This window comes from Argopecten irradians, chromosome 16, assembly GCF_041381155.1.
Source record: "Argopecten irradians isolate NY chromosome 16, Ai_NY, whole genome shotgun sequence".
Classification (NCBI taxonomy): Eukaryota; Metazoa; Mollusca; class Bivalvia; order Pectinida; family Pectinidae; genus Argopecten; species Argopecten irradians.
This window is the reverse complement of record NC_091149.1, coordinates 23,111,497-23,122,752: the sequence shown is the minus strand read 5'-3', so window position 1 is coordinate 23,122,752 and position 11,256 is coordinate 23,111,497. Positions and strand designations below refer to the sequence as shown.

The 11,256-nt window shown below is 33.7% G+C and overlaps 1 long non-coding RNA gene across 1 annotated transcript; it reads right to left on the bottom strand.

Annotated features, from left to right (window-relative positions):
- Positions 1–8,648: 8,648 nt before the first annotated feature.
- Positions 8,649–11,038, bottom strand: LOC138311001 (uncharacterized). Its single transcript, XR_011206507.1, has 3 exons — positions 10,843–11,038; positions 9,948–10,170; positions 8,649–9,276 (listed from the first exon to the last, which is right to left on the bottom strand). It is a non-coding gene; the product is annotated as an uncharacterized lncRNA (long non-coding RNA).
- Between the last annotated feature and the right edge of the window lie 218 nt (positions 11,039–11,256).

The window sequence follows — 11,256 nt, the reverse complement described above, 5'->3', positions numbered from 1 at the left end:
TTAATTTTTCTCGCTTTATGTCGTTCGTCAAAAATGAAATCAATTTACATTTTTCCTGTTACACATTCCTTACAATGATGCTTATACATTGCAAAGATGCAATTATGTAAGCTTTCACTAGTACTTTGACACTATCTCCACTAACACGGTATGTCCCTTCATCGTAACACAGCCATGACCCTTTCATCGTAATGATTCTTTTGACAAATAAAAATAGATGTGTGATTCTAGCTTACCATATAATTATGTTCTTTTGAATTGTAAAATTGTATTTCATTCTATATCAGGTGTCCACGTTACAATACCTTACCTGTCGGCTGTGTCCTCATTAACGACACCTAGAGAACAGTTGCTGCGAATTCCTGATTGTAAATCTGTTACTCCAGTCGACAGATGACAGATAAGCATCACCATTTGGGTGCGTCTTGTTCATGTTCCCAGCCCACAGATCCACCAGTTGAGTCTACAAAGCGTTTTCGTACCAAACCAAAAACCAGAAGTTTGACGTATGGTTTATGATTTCAAATGTGTCTGTACAGAGGCTACAACTGGCAATTATATGTGTTCTCAGAGTAAAAGACCACTATTGTGTTTCTCCGTAAACACCTTTTGCGTCTATCCATTTAGAATATCTTTGGAAAAATTCATATTTTGAGTTTATATTATATTCCCATCTTTTGTGGAAATAACTAAAATTAATCATGTAGTTTGAAAGTATCTGATTTTAAATGACGGATTTTGTATGCATGTAAAAGAACTAATGTGCAGGATGAACGGGCAAAATTGAGTAATTAGTAGTTAAATATTTCATTCGTACTAATCATGGAGTTCATAAGAGCAAATTTGTGTTACTTTTTTCTGTAGGAACCATGTAAACTACTAGGATATCCAGGCAGTATAATAATCATTTTGCAAAGGAACAAAATGTGTTTGGTGTATTTATAATTCATATTATTTATACATGTGGTCCACGTTACAAACACAGTACCTGACGGCTGTGACCTCATTACCGACATAAGAGACAGTTGCTAGCCAAATCCTTAACAGTAACATGTGACTCCGGTCGACAGATATGCCATAACCAGCCAGGGCTCTAGTTCTAATCTATTCCAGCCACGATATAACGAGTGTGTCTACCAAAGTTTACGTAGCCACAATTTGTTTTATCATATACCGAGTTTAAACAGTCACTCACAAAAAATTCTACTCACAGTAGCTTTCACCTGTTATCCCAGCAGGCTTCTAATGAAAGTTTGTGTGTTTGTTGATTGAAGTAACGTTCATAACAAGCCAGGTCATGCTCATGTTCATGGTCACTGCCTTCAATGTATCGATATGTTCTTGGTATGACGTGCGAATGTGTGTTTTTGTACACTCAGCATATCCAGTTTCGCCCGTTTCGCGATATAATGTGACCGGGTGTAGGCTGTGCTAGTTGTCTTCGTCGACCTTCTTCAGTGAAAAAGGACAAAAGCTCCACTATAATGAAGAACAACACGAATGTACAAAATCCGCACTCCCCCAAACACGCACGCATGCATAACGGTATACATCAGAAGTCCGTCCTAAACATGACCCTGGGGGGGGCCGCTTTGGGGGGGGGGTTTTTAATAGAACATACATTTAACAACACAAACAAAATCGAATGAAACCGTTCATTCTTACGAAATTGAAAACAAAATATCTGATCTATAGCTGTATACTCATAAGAAACTATCGTCCGGGACAACGCATACCCACAACCATCATCTCAAGTGATCTTCCAGTAGTATCCAGCCAATCGAATGCGACGTAACAACACGTAACAAACCGAATTGTAGGATAAATGATTCAACAAACTAATTTTCCCTAAATAAGGTAACAAATATATCTCACACTACAATATTAATGAAAAAACACAGCAATAGATTACACATCTGTACTTTCTGCTATGATTTTCTCAATAAAATATCAAATTCTTTAGTTAATAGTGTCTAGTACTACATACATGTATTAAAAGTATTAGCAATATCTTCTTTGGAGGTTCTTAGATGTCCTCCAAAGTGGCATTGCATCACTTGGACAAAGTAACTGGATTTCCGAATTGGAGTGTCTTCAGAAATCGAGTCCATTTGTCTTGCAAACAGTAGAATCAGCTCTCTTTACAGTTTGTTTAGTCATCATCCTTTGTCCTTTCTTGTGTTTCGTTTGGACCCTTTCCCGTCTGGATTCTGCATGCTCTTTTCATTGATTGCTCAGTTGTACAGGAAAATAATGGCAAGGGCGTTTCCTCCTTTTTTCCCTGACGTTCGCTCTGATCATCATCCCGTGTTTCACCGTGGTTCATCGTCGTCACTTTTCCACTTTCGTCGTCAGAACTCGTAATCTGAGCTTTCCGAGCTCGAATCTTCTTTATATTCCCATAATGATGGCTACTTATCTGGATAATGTCCGCGTTCCTTTCGATGGTCGTTTTGTGTATCTTTGAAAAAGTGACAGTTGAGTCTGACAAGCGGTTTCCAATTTTCTTGACAGTCACAATTCGCAGTTTTCCGAAACAGTGTGAGCCCGACAAATACAAACTGTTTAACATTGTGGTTATTTCAGACCTAGTGTTATGTTTGAACGGAGGTAACTCGTTGATGTTCCAAGAGGTCACGATTTACTATCCTGTGCCCATGTAGGACACTGCGGTTTGACAAAAGCTTTCTTTCGACAACTTGAGGAAGCCTCAGTAGGTTGTTAAATCGTACCTGCTGTTCCTTTCTTTGGAATGACGATAAAAGGCGATTCTTTAGGATAGGACGTTAATAAATCAAACAAAAATTTAGATATGTATTGTCTTTTCTCCCGACTTTTTCCTTTGATATGCCTCACGTTTTTCTTGCCACGCAGATAGGCCTTGGGATTGGTCCTCCTGGCGCGAGAACACACCAAAGTATGTAATACACGGAGTAAGGCGACTTTTAAATTGGTGGGGTGCGGATTTTCAAATAAGACATTTGCTCATACCTAAAACTTGAAACAATCAGAATATTTTAATCTGTCCAGCTGGCTTTAAATAAGCTGTTTTTCAATTCTTTTTTCACCTAGGTTAAATCATACTGATCAAAATGGTATCAAAATATTAAACTTTCAACGCAGATGCAATATGATTGGTAATGGATTGATTCCAGTTCTTCTATTGCGATCACGTCATTGCTCAGCTCTTCCAATTCCAAAAAAGATACAATGTTTCTGACTTTTTTACCATGGAAAAAATCAGCACGTTCAGCTAATTTGATATTTGGAAGCGTTTGATGTTTCGTGATTAGTATGATTAAAGTCACAGAAAAAGTTCATGGTAAGTCCTTTCTATACATAAATATCTTTGATACCTCAATCTGATTAAAATACAGATCCTTATTATCACTACGTTGTGGATAGATTCAAACTGAGAAACATCCCTTTAGCAGAGCCGTCAAAATATGACTTTTTGAAATGGCCAATCAAGATTGGCGTACTGACAGAATCTTGACTGGGTTCTTAACATAGTTTTGTTTGAAAAAAGCAGTTACCAAATTATTTTCGTATATGTAGTCATCTCGCCATATAATATCTACTGGGGCGATGTAAAGACGTTTTGAATTGATGTTGTAGTGCAAGTGTAAAATAGACTCGCATTTTGCTGTGCATGTACCAACGATACACACGTGGTTAAAAGTCATCTTGACGTGACATCATGTATAACGGTGATCTGCGTCAGGATCATTCAAATGTTATTGAAACGTTTCAGGTGGATATAAACCAAAATGTTTGATCATAAATAATTAATTGTTTCTTAGAAGAACTGTTGCCATACGGGAAAGTGGCACGAGAATATTCCTAAGTGATTTAACAGTAAAATACTTTGTTTCTCCATAACGTATAAGACGCCTTACTTTTGGCCATTTTTAAACGCTCGACATCTTTGAGGTACGGTTTATGGGGGGGTTCCCCTTGCACACACATATTTGTCCCCCCCGCTTCCTGTTCCCCTGCTTAACCAATTGAAAAAATCTTGAGCTCGCAAATACTTGATACACGCTACATTAATCCCGTTTACCATTGAACCCTGACTCGGTACATATACACGTTAACTAATAAAACGTATTAAACATGAACTACACATCAACAAACTATAAAAAACACTTAAACTAAATAAGTTTAGCCCTACTGTCAAATTATGCTGTAATGTATATTTATAGTCTGCATATCATTTCAGTTTGAATTAGATCGGAATCTACATAATCAAGTCAGCTGATGATCGTCTCTAAAGATATTTTTTATAGAAAGGACTTACCATGAACTTTTCTGTGACTTTAATCAACTCGGAAACATCACAATTCCTAATCATGTAGAATAAAAAAAAAGTAGTGATCGTGCTATTTTTTCTGCCATGGTTGTAGGCAGAAACATTGTCTTTACTGTATTGGAAGAGCTGTCAATGACGTCCACCGACGAAGTTGGAGGAGGTAACTGTAACGTATATGAATATGAACGGTAAGACATATGTTCACATAGACATGTAACAGTTCAGATTGTTTTGAATCAAATGTCATTGTATCAGTCACTAATGACACGACAATCATGGCAACAGTTCCAACTTACACTCAAATTTGATTACAACATGTAATTAGTACACAGCCATGTTTTATGTTGTAATGCACAATGTATACAAACCGTTACATGGGAGGCCGTCCCTTTCACATGTATAATCAAGTCATAATACTTAATAGGTTCGTTAATTTTTTTTGAAAACAAAACTACCATGAAAACAATTTTCTTTTAAGCAACTGTAACATCAAATTTGCTAATCAATGTATACTGCATATTTTTTGCATATGTGGGTGATTTGGATCAGGTGATGAATTGATGGATGAATATTACAGATTTGCACATGTCAGAGTTGGTTCTGTAAAATATTTTTTATTTCCCCAAAGGACTATACCAGTGAACTTTATCTTGTGACTTTACATCTTTTACATGAATGTAAAACATCACAATACATCATGTACAATAGTTTTGATATATGCTATTTTTGTTCACATGGTGTAGTTGAAAAATTGTCTTTACTGTAATTGGAAATATTCAATGTTCATACACGCCGCACACTAGATGTTGGGAGGTCCAAATATGAAACAAATTGTGACGTAAATGTAAGATGTTTTTATATGGTTCTGTCTGCATGTTTTACCTATTCAGTGATTAACCTGTACAAAAAAAGAAAAATCAAAAATTTGGCAAATGAACCGTAATATCATTGCTTGTTCCTTTCAAATTTGGATCAAAGAACTTTCAAAATATTGACTCAAGAAAAACTTTTCTGTGACTTTAATCAAAACATCGAAAACATCAAATTTCCTAATCATGTATAAATAGTGATCACAGATGTTGGCACGTTAATGGTTGTAGAGTGATCTTTAACATGTTTGGAATTTAATAGTACTCATTCCGTTTTCCAAATTTGCAAACATGGTTTAAAAAACACAAGGAACTCATATAACGTTCCAAAACTCGACGAATTTTTACATGAACATGTAGAATAGTGATAAGCATAACATAGACAGTTGTACGTTAGATTGTTTTTTTAATCATCATATTTTGATGACATATGTTCACAATGACACGACACATCATGGAACAGTTGAACACTATACAAATGACATGCATTAATGTTCGTGATTCGTCAATTTTGACCTCGTTTAGTTAATTGTACATTGATCATAAGCATGCTAATCATTTTAGCCATTCGGTGCTATTTGGACTATGTTAAGAAATTTTTATTAAAGAAAAAAACACTTTCAAATATTGTGTCATATATGAAAAATTTTTGTGGTGAAATATTTTTAATAGGACGGATTAAACTATGAAACAAAATATAAGAATTAAACATGTTGAATAAGTTTTAGTTTAATTGTCAAAATTTGATGCTGTAATGTATAAAACAGGTTGTCTGCATATTCATTTCAGTTTGAATTATTTCATGGTTCAAATCTACATAATCAAGTTGGAGCTGATGATTGACTCTGGATTAGATTTTTTTAATAGAAAGGACTTGACCATGAATTTGAACCTGTGACTTTAATCAACTCGGAAACATCACAATTCCTAAGGTTCATGTAAATAGTGATTCGTGCTATTTTTTCTGCCATTTTAGTAGAAAAACATTTTCTTTACATTGAAGAAATTATGTCAAATTTGACGTCCACATAGAAGTTGGACACCAAATTTTGTATGCATTTTGTTGGTTCGTTAATATTTTTACCTTGATCAGTGATGATAACCTGTGAAAAAATGTTCCACTATACCAATCAATATTGCAAACAAATTTGAAGAGATCTGTTATTTGCATATAAAATCCACAAAATTTGTGACAAGTGAATTATGTGTATAGTCTGAAAATTTGATGGATGTAATAATTACAGATACATGTCATTTATGTCCTAGAATTGTAAACATCATCATTCTCGAAAAGGTTCAAAAAACACAGCTCGTATTTATGTTCAATAACCGTGATTTACATGAACTGTAAGCATGTTAACATAGACAGTTTACGTTAATTGTTTTGAATAATCAAGTTTGTGTTCAATATACAACTATTTTTCCACTATAAAAGGACACAACATGAAATTCCATAGTCTCTTAAAAATGCACTCTAACATACACGCAGCACATTACATGTAATTGCTTACATGACCATAGCAGTTGTAGGAAACAATTTATTATCACAAATATCAAAAACACCCGACTAATAGTTTGCCACAAATTTGCATAATTTTTTGTTTGATACTGAAATATTGATTTAAGCTTTTTTAGTTGAATAACTACATAAAAAAATGAATGATACTCTTAAAATCATTTTTAAGACTAGTGTTATGAATTTTCAAGGTACTTTCAATCAATTCGGAAAGAAAACAACAAAACGCTTCATGTAATAAGTTGATCGTGCTTTTTTTCATGCCATGTTGTAGTTGATGTACGTCTTTGACAGGTGTCATTGGAATTGTTCAAGACAATGTTTCCACCGATCATGAGTCAGGTCCAATAGCACATATGCGTTCACATATTCTGATTAAATTAATGTATTCCTTGATTAAAGTCTCTGAAATTGTAAGTCTGATCAAATAAATATCTTTAGAAATGTAATCAAAGCTGATGTTTCTTATGTAGATTTTTAATCAAATGGAAACAAATGACAATGTGCAAACTATAAAATAGAATAATAGTGATAATTTGATGGATATTTAGGGCTTAAATGAATTTAGTCCTAACATTTTTTATAACATTGGAATTATCTTATCACCTTCCGGTATTCCCACTAATGTTCTTGAGAAACGGCTTCACTAAATTGTTAAGTTGCTATAAATGTCCCGTGTTTGCAAAATATGCATTTTTTGTTAATTATAATTATTACCTTGATCATTGATGATATATTGTAATGGACAAATGAATGCAACATTCAATATAATTTGTGCAAATTTGTGAATCAATTTTGATTGTAAAAATTGTTCAAAGAACCGTTTTCCATGTTGTCAACAAATTATTTAGTGATTCTGGAATTTATTTAAAATCACATGATAAATAAAAATGTTAGCAATTTTCTGTGACTTAATACTCGAGTAGCTTACATTTTTATATGAATAGTTTGTTCAAAACCTAACGATTGTAACAGAAATTTCTTACAATTACACAACAATGAGCTAACAGTTTCCACTGCAGGTCGAATATTACAGGTCCAAATTTGCATATCGTTTACATGGTTAGGTTAATAATTTTTTTATCATGAAACATAAAAAAATTGAAACATAGAAGTTTGATACTGCAAATGATCAATGTTATTGATTTCACATTTGAATTGTATCAAAGATTTCAAAATATTTTTCTTCATGGAAACATGTGGTCTGTGATAAATAATAAACTAACATAACATGAATATACGTGCAATTTTACTCAAAACATGCACCTTATTCCTAGATGTCAATGACAGCTTTCTTGGGTTCGTCCTTATGCATTTGAACCATTAATAAAAATAGGACGTATTCTAGTTTAAAAACAATTTAAAAAAGAATGGTACCGCATATAAAGTAAGTGTGCTTAATCATATGTGACAATGTTCACCTTCATTATCTATAATAAAATAAAAACAATTTTTATAAAATAAACTTTCAAATGATAATTTGGCCCACTTGATGGAATTGTGAACATTTCATTTTACAGCATTGATGTAGTAGGCATTGAACATTGTTTCTAATTAACTTCGAGACATATGTATTTATGTTCAATTTTGAACATGAACGGTAAGCAATACATAGGAATACTTTTTGCATTGACAGTGTTTTTTATTTTTTCTGGCATAGTTCATTTTTTTTGAACAACATCCTAATCAGAATTCAAAACATGATATGTAACATAATGATTGATCGTGTATATTTCTTACATGCCAGCTGTTAATAGGAGTTAACATTGAATTGTATTGGAACTGTCAATGTGCGTACAAAATTTATGTTAATGTTTAAATTTATAGTGGAACTGTTGCATATGCTAACAATCATTGTCAGAATTATATTGATTGTATGAAATATCTTGAACGTACAATACAAGGTTCTATAAGAAACACAGCTCGTATTTATGTTCAATAACGGTTTATTACATGAACGGTAAGCAATAACATAGACAGTGTACGTTAGATTGTTTTGATCATATGACATATGTTCACAATGACACGACACATCATGGCAACAGTTCCACTATACAATAAGACACAACATGAATATACCACAGTCTCTCAAAACATGCACCTCGCACAACATACACGCAGCACACCGCATACATGGGAGGCCGTCCTTACATGACCATAGCTGTTAATAGGACGTTAATTTATCAAACAAACTATAAAAAACACTTAAACTAAATAAGTTTAGCCCTACTGTCAAATTATGCTGTAATGTATATTTATAGTCTGCATATCATTTCAGTTTGAATTAGATCGGAATCTACATAATCAAGTCAGCTGATGATCGTCTCTAAAGATATTTTTTATAGAAAGGACTTACCATGAACTTTTCTGTGACTTTAATCAACTCGGAAACATCACAATTCCTAATCATGTAGAATAGTGATCGTGCTATTTTTTCTGCCATGGTTGTAGGCAGAAACATTGTCTTTACTGTATTGGAAGAGCTGTCAATGACGTCCACCGACGAAGTTGGAGGTCCAAATTTGCATATGCGTTTTGTTGGTTCTGTTAATATTTTTACCTTGATCAGTGATGATAACCTAGTGAAAAAAGAATGAATAAAATATTTGGCAAATGTAATCAATATTTGCTTATTTTCAAATTTTGTATCAAAGAACTTTCAAAATATTGTGTCAAGAAAAATTATGTGGGGAATTTGATAGGTGATAATTTGATGGATGTAATATTACAGATGTTGGCACGTTATGTCCTAGAGTGATTGTAACGGGAATTTCTTCTCGTTCCGGTTTTCCCACAAGGTTCTATAAGAAACACAGCTCGTATTTATGTTCAATAACGGTTTATTACATGAACGGTAAGCAATAACATAGACAGTGTACGTTAGATTGTTTTGATCATATGACATATGTTCACAATGACACGACACAGCATGGCAACAGTTCCACTATACAATAAGACACAACATGAATATACCACAGTCTCTCAAAACATGCACCTCGCACAACATACACGCAGCACACCGCATACATGGGAGGCCGTCCTTACATGACCATAGCTGTTAATAGGACGTTAATTTATCAAACAAACTATAAAAAACACTTAAACTAAATAAGTTTAGCCCTACTGTCAAATTATGCTGTAATGTATATTTATAGTCTGCATATCATTTCAGTTTGAATTAGATCGGAATCTACATAATCAAGTCAGCTGATGATCGTCTCTAAAGATATTTTTTATAGAAAGGACTTACCATGAACTTTTCTGTGACTTTAATCAACTCGGAAACATCACAATTCCTAATCATGTAGAATAGTGATCGTGCTATTTTTTCTGCCATGGTTGTAGGCAGAAACATTGTCTTTACTGTATTGGAAGAGCTGTCAATGACGTCCACCGACGAAGTTGGAGGTCCAAATTTGCATATGCGTTTTGTTGGTTCTGTTAATATTTTTACCTTGATCAGTGATGATAACCTAGTGAAAAAAGAATGAATAAAATATTTGGCAAATGTAATCAATATTTGCTTATTTTCAAATTTTGTATCAAAGAACTTTCAAAATATTGTGTCAAGAAAAATTATGTGGGGAATTTGATAGGTGATAATTTGATGGATGTAATATTACAGATGTTGGCACGTTATGTCCTAGAGTGATTGTAACGGGAATTTCTTCTCGTTCCGGTTTTCCCACAAGGTTCTATAAGAAACACAGCTCGTATTTATGTTCAATAACGGTTTATTACATGAACGGTAAGCAATAACATAGACAGTGTACGTTAGATTGTTTTGATCATATGACATATGTTCACAATGACACGACACATCATGGCAACAGTTCCACTATACAATAAGACACAACATGAATATACCACAGTCTCTCAAAACATGCACCTCGCACAACATACACGCAGCACACCGCATACATGGGAGGCCGTCCTTACATGACCATAGCTGTTAATAGGACGTTAATTTATCAAACAAACTATAAAAAAACACTTAAACTAAATAAGTTTAGCCCTACTGTCAAATTATGCTGTAATGTATATTTATAGTCTGCATATCATTTCAGTTTGAATTAGATCGGAATCTACATAATCAAGTCAGCTGATGATCGTCTCTAAAGATATTTTTTATAGAAAGGACTTACCATGAACTTTTCTGTGACTTTAATCAACTCGGAAACATCACAATTCCTAATCATGTAGAATAGTGATCGTGCTATTTTTTCTGCCATGGTTGTAGGCAGAAACATTGTCTTTACTGTATTGGAAGAGCTGTCAATGACGTCCACCGACGAAGTTGGAGGTCCAAATTTGCATATGCGTTTTGTTGGTTCTGTTAATATTTTTTACCTTGATCAGTGATGATAACCTAGTGAAAAAAGAATGAATAAAATATTTGGCAAATGTAATCAATATTTGCTTATTTTCAAATTTTGTATCAAAGAACTTTCAAAATATTGTGTCAAGAAAAATTATGTGGGGAATTTGATAGGTGATAATTTGATGGATGTAATATTACAGATGTTGGCACGTTATGTCCTAGAGTGATTGTAACGGGA